Genomic DNA, 6,000 nt, shown 5'->3' on the forward strand with positions numbered 1-6,000 from the left:
CAGGTGGGAAGGCATCGCTGCTGCTGTGCAGGATCAAGGTGGATGGACTGAAGCAGCGCCCAGCCCAGCCCACTCCTCACCTCCCACCACTGCTCAGGAGGAGCCAAACTGGGCCCATGTGGGAGAAGTAGAACCTGCTTGAGTCCTCCCACTTTGTTCCTACACAGCAACAGTAGTGCCTGCCTGCCCACCTGGCACACCTTGCCACTCCATCTCCCTGTTGGACTGCACACCATGCCCTGCCCACCTGGCTCTGCCTGCAGAAATGGTACTGACTTGGGACAGGTGGGGCAGTGTCCTGGATTTCCTAAAAAATAATAGTTACCCTACTTGTAGGACAACATAACTATATACACTGGTTTCTTCAGAAGACTTCAGGTCTCTAATAATGGAAAGAATCCTTAGAGTATTGAAGTCAACCTTGTGATGCCTACAAATGCTCTCTGCTACTCAAATTTTTAGTGTTCTAGACAAATGAGCAAACAGATGGAGGTCAGGGAGTCTCCCTGAGGTCTAAACTTATCCCTGTCATTGTCTTATCATATGGCAGTGGAAAAGCCACTCCATCTTTCTCTTGCTACTTTCCCATCAATAAAACCTCTACCCACCTTCCTCAAGGGTTATTGTTTAATTAGTTGATGCCTAGGCAGTGTTCTGAGTATGAAAAAAGTAACTGTTGATTCCATAAAGGAAATTAGTTACTTATTTTCTTAATCTAGGTTTCTATTTAAGACAAAGAGTACTTTCTAAATTGTTTAATTGGGGGTTTCACATTCTGTATCTATAACATTGTGGCTTCTTCTGCAGAAACAAGAAAAGGAAAAATCTGGATATTACAAGAATAAAGAGTGCTAGCCATATGGAAGAGAGGGAGGTGACAGCAAGCAGAAGCCTGTTGAAGAATGGCCACTTTAAGGATGTAGATGTTTTCTCTGGCAAATGCAAATAGTCAGCTCCAGAAAATAGCATTATAGGAGAAAAAAGGTTAAATAAAAGGGCAGGACACAAAATCATGGAGTCAAAGGAAGGTCTTTTGGATTATAAAGGGCTGTTTTCTGAGTTTTATGTCATTGTTTTATCATAGAATCAGAGGGCACATCCACACGAGCACACATGTGCATCTTGCAGCATCTCAAAGCCCTTTGAGATGCTGCAAGAGGCACATGCGGGAACAAGAAAACATTCCTCATGCTGCAAATTTGCAACACAGGGTTAAAATTAGATTGTGCATAGCAGTAAACTGATTAAAAACCCCCCAGCCACAACAGCCTGGGTCATGCATTCATGAGCCCTGCACCATCCAGCCGGGCCACTTCTGTGCACACTGGACCCAGGCCAGTGGGACTGGTGGTGCCCGCAAGCAGTGCACAGCCCCAGATGACAGCCCAGAGACGCCCGAAAGCACACGGCCCACACTACGCCGCACTGTGCTGGGGAGGCACAGTGGCAGAGGCCACGTGGATACCTGGTGGCTGGGGCCAAGCCATGCTGCCTCCTGCCATGCAGGGGGGCTGTGCCATGAGATCAAGTATGTGGCTGCTGTGGCTGGTAAGCTGCAGGGGGGTTGGAACCAGGCATGGAGTAAGTGAGGCGGCTGCAACAGGATGGGAGGCAGGTGGGGGGGCTACAGCAAGGTGGGGGAGCATGCAGAGGAGCTGCAGGCAGGAGAGGGGTGCACAGGGTGGCTGCAGGCAGGCAGGAACATGTAGGGGGGCTGCAGCTGGGCAGGGAGCAAACGGGCAGGCTGCAGGCAGGTAGGAGATGTGCGGGGTGAGGGCTGCAGCCAGATGCGGGGGTGGATGGGGGACTGCAGGTGGGGGGGAGTTGAGTGAGCAGGCCAAAGCTGACCGTGGGCTAAGCAGGAGGGCTGGAGCCAAGCAAGGAGGCTGCAGCTGAGCAGGGAGGCGAGCAGGGGGCTACACCCAGCCACGGGACGAGCAGGAGTGGCTGGAGCCATGCACAGGGTGGCCGGCAAACCCACTCCTCCTGAGCTGCCCCTTCATGGTCATCCACACCCTCAGTAGTCCCCCCTACTCCTCCAGCTCCACCCCAGTTACCTGGCACAGAACTCAGGTCCCAGTTGCTGTGACCCCTGTGGGGGTCATGTGGCCCCTGTAGGGGGGCAGTCTATGAGGTGTGCAGGGGGCCTGTGCACTATGGGGGAGAGGGGACCCACCCCTCATGAGCAACTCCCCCCCCTAGACCCCTTCACACCCAAAAAAATCCACCCACAAACACCACATCCCCAAGCCAGCCCCAAAAACCACTCACCCACATTCCTGGCCCTGTGGGAATGGGCCGGGGGGTAAGTTGTGGGTTGAGAATGAGGGACAAGGGCAGAGTAGGGCAGTGGCATATCAATGCTACTCAATGCTGCACATCCTGGTGAGCAAAGTGGGTAGGGTCAGGTCTAATTTTTCTATGACAGAGAAGCCCAAAGTCAATGTCAAACTGCATAGATAATTTGAATTTATTTTATTATGATGATGGAGGCCCTGGTAGGCTTCCAAGTTGCTTTACAATTGTAAATATATCAATAAAACATTGCCCAACTGTTCTCTCCCATATATATATGCCTGGGTCCTGCCACTTGCCTCCCCAGCAAGAATTCTGGTGTTCCCTATTTAAAACCTGGAAAATCTTGGGGAAAAAAAAATCCCAAATTCACTCTTTAAAATACCCCAAAATCCATTTTCTTCCACAATTAAAACAAAAGACCATTAATTATATGTATTTAAATATAAATTATATTTTATATTTATTAAATTATATAAATTTAAATATATTATAATTAGTGGTCTTTTGTTTTAATTGTGGAAGAAAATGGATTTTGGGGTATTTTAAAGAGTGAATTTGGGATTTTTTTTTCCCCAAGATTTTCCAGGTTTTAAATAGGGAACACCAGAATTCTTGCTGGGGAGGCAAGTGGCAGGACCCAGGCAGAGAAGGCTGCTCAGGGATGGTACCTGGGACCCAGGTGGAGGTGGCTGACCTCCTGGCCACTTGGGGTCAGGAAAACATGTTTTGACAGTTCAAAGTAAGCCAATGCATGAGAACATCTTCTGGGTGATAGCTGCCCAGAAGGCAGGCAGGGGCACACATGGCAATAGTGCCACACAAAGGCAACTGTGCAGCTACAGCTGACTGGCAGCTGTCCCAGAAAGTCAGGTGCCTCTCCTGACTGCACAGTTTCCATCCAGGTCTGCCAGGTGCACAGCCTTGGAGCCACATGCTTTGCAGGCAGCAGCAGTTCACAGCCAGGTAGCAGCCCCCACTGCCAGACTGCTACGGTGGGTAAAGGGTGCAGGGAACTCTCAGGGCTGCTTCAGCAGTCAAACTGGCACAAAGGGTAGTATCCCCAGATACCAAGTGGCTGGTCCCCAGAAGCTCCTGAGAGCAAGGAGCCCTGAGCTACTTGCCAGGGCAGCTTTTTATACTCTTGGGACCAGCACAGGTGCTAGCCCTGGGCTCTAGTTTCCCCTGGCTGCAGAACCGGGAGGAGGCAGGCAGGGTTGTTTTGCCCCTAGTGGCATAATTTTCCCCAAACCAAAGTGCATGTCCAGGTATATTCGCTGAGACAAAAAGCCTCAGCTCAAATTTGCACCTCTTCTATTTGAGCTGCTACAACTGTACATGCTTGCATGTGTGGACACGCCTAGAGAGTTTTGACATCCAACATTAAAGCTAAGAAAGAAAATTCAGAGCTGATTCATGAGTAGAACTGTAATTCCATCACCAAGACATCAGTGGGCATATCTACACATGTATGAATGTGCCATAGTTACTGCGCATTAAGGTAATAACAGGTATTAACTCAATTTGCAGTAACCAGGACTACGGCACAGTAGTGCTAGTGCATACCTTTTTAGTGATGCTAAGGGCAGTAGACTAATTCTACTACACATTAGCATGTTTTTTTTTCTGTGCTAAGCCAATGCACAGTAGAATTAATCTACTGCCCACTTAGCATCTCATGTAGACACACCCAGTGACACAGAAAATGGATCCATTTTGGGGAAAAAAAATAAAAAGTTTGGTACTGTTCATTTGAGAATGGAAATGAATTTCATAATATATAACAGAGATATAAAAATAATGAACTGTAGAGAGAAGATGAAGACCCTCCCTTTAATATGAAAATATGGGGACATCCAATGACATGGAAAAGCAAGAGGCAAGGATTTCTTAGGGTGATATCTTTTATTGGACCAATTAGATAGTTTGAAATACAATTAGACAAGCTTCCAAATGCAAGACATGCTTCTTTTTTAATCTGAAATCTTGTGTAACTCTGTCCCACCTATGCAGTTGGTCCAATAAAAGATATCACTAACAAAAATCCTTGCTGCTCACAGTTTTCATGGACCATCATAGTGATGTCAACAGTATCAAAAAAGGATTTAGACATCTATATGTATAATGAAGATGGTTACATTAGATTAAATTTAAAATTTGCATGATATAAACCCTGTTATTTTAGTATATACTCCAACTTCTAAATTTTAAGTTGTTAGAAAGTGTTCTTCAATGGAGAGACTACTCTGTAAAAGTCTATTTATGGCAGGGGTCAACAATGTTTTCCAGCAGAAGTGAGGACAGACTAGCTCAGCTCTAGTTGGCGATGGGGCAGGCATTAAGACCTACATTCCTCCTCTGGTTCTTCCTGCTGCTCAGCTGTGACATTGGCAGAGTGAAATCCCTGCTCTGTTGAAGCCCCAAAGTGGCTGACTACAGCGCAGCATAAGAATCACTCCTTGCCACTGACTGCTGCAAAAGCCATAGCTCTGTGGGCTGGATCCTAGAGTCCCCACTGGCCATAAGCTGTCAACCCCTACATTATGGGGTTTTCCACCACAGTCTTAAAATATCTAATACTGAACATACTTAGAGCCAAAATATCAAACCAGACAGACCTACTAAGGCAGATTCTACATTTATTACCAGGTCAAGTACTATTATGCACTGTACTTTTAAACAAAAAAAGTTCAAGCCCACTGTTTATCTGAATATGGAATCTGAAAAGTAGAGAACTTTCTACCTTATCATTTAACGTAACTGTGGACTCCAGAACACTGTAAGATGTCTAAAATGCCTGTTTTGCTGGATTTTAAGAGTTCCATTTGAGTACATATATACATCACATCATATTATAAATTTCATGGGACAAATTTCCTAAGGTTAACTGGCCCTTTGGGATGGGTCCATGGGAGCCATCCCTGACAGGATGGGATCCATCTCATTTATCCTTTTCATTAGCAAATTTGGTGCAGGAAATAGATATGTGCTTATGACATTTGTGGGTGACACAAAACTTGAGGGAACTATTGGGAACTATTGTCAATACACAAGAAGAATGAATTATTCTAAAGAAAGAAGTTAAGAGGATAAAGTATAAAGTAATGCATTTAAGGTACAGACAGAAGTGACAATTTTTGCCCTATCTGGCTACAGAAAGCAGTCTATAGTTATGATCAAACACAAGTGCATAGCTGCAAACTGATTTAAAAATGGCCAATCAGGCAAAAATCTGAACTCTCATTGCATGAGGAGTCCAATGAAGATGTTTCAAAATATAACTTGAGTCTGCCTGCCTGCCAGCCTCCAAGCTGTTTTCAGAATGGCAGGTGGGAAAGGAAGCAGAAGAAGCTAGGTCTGGGGGGTTTCAGTCCCTGCTGGAGGGTGGGGCAGGTGTATTTGAGCCCTCTGAAGTGGAGAGCTCCAATTCACCCACCCCACCATCCAGGTGGGCTGGGTAACCCCTAGAACAAGCTCCCTCTGCTCTCTTTCTGCCCTTACATTCTGAAAACAGGGACAGGCTGGGAGGGAAGAGGGGGCATTGCTAGGGGAAACTGACTACAGGCTCCCAGCCAACAGCTAGATTCCCCTCTCTCCTGGAACCAGCAGTGAACTTCTGTTTGGTCTGGGGGAACATTGCAACTCAGAACACTTCCTGCAAAGTATTCAGGTCACAAAGGCCATGGATGCAGGTGTCGCGGTGGA

The sequence above is a fragment of the Gavialis gangeticus genome, unplaced genomic scaffold (genome assembly GCF_001723915.1).
Source record: "Gavialis gangeticus isolate Ggan-Ray unplaced genomic scaffold, GavGan_comp1, whole genome shotgun sequence".
NCBI lineage: Eukaryota > Metazoa > Chordata > Crocodylia > Gavialidae > Gavialis > Gavialis gangeticus.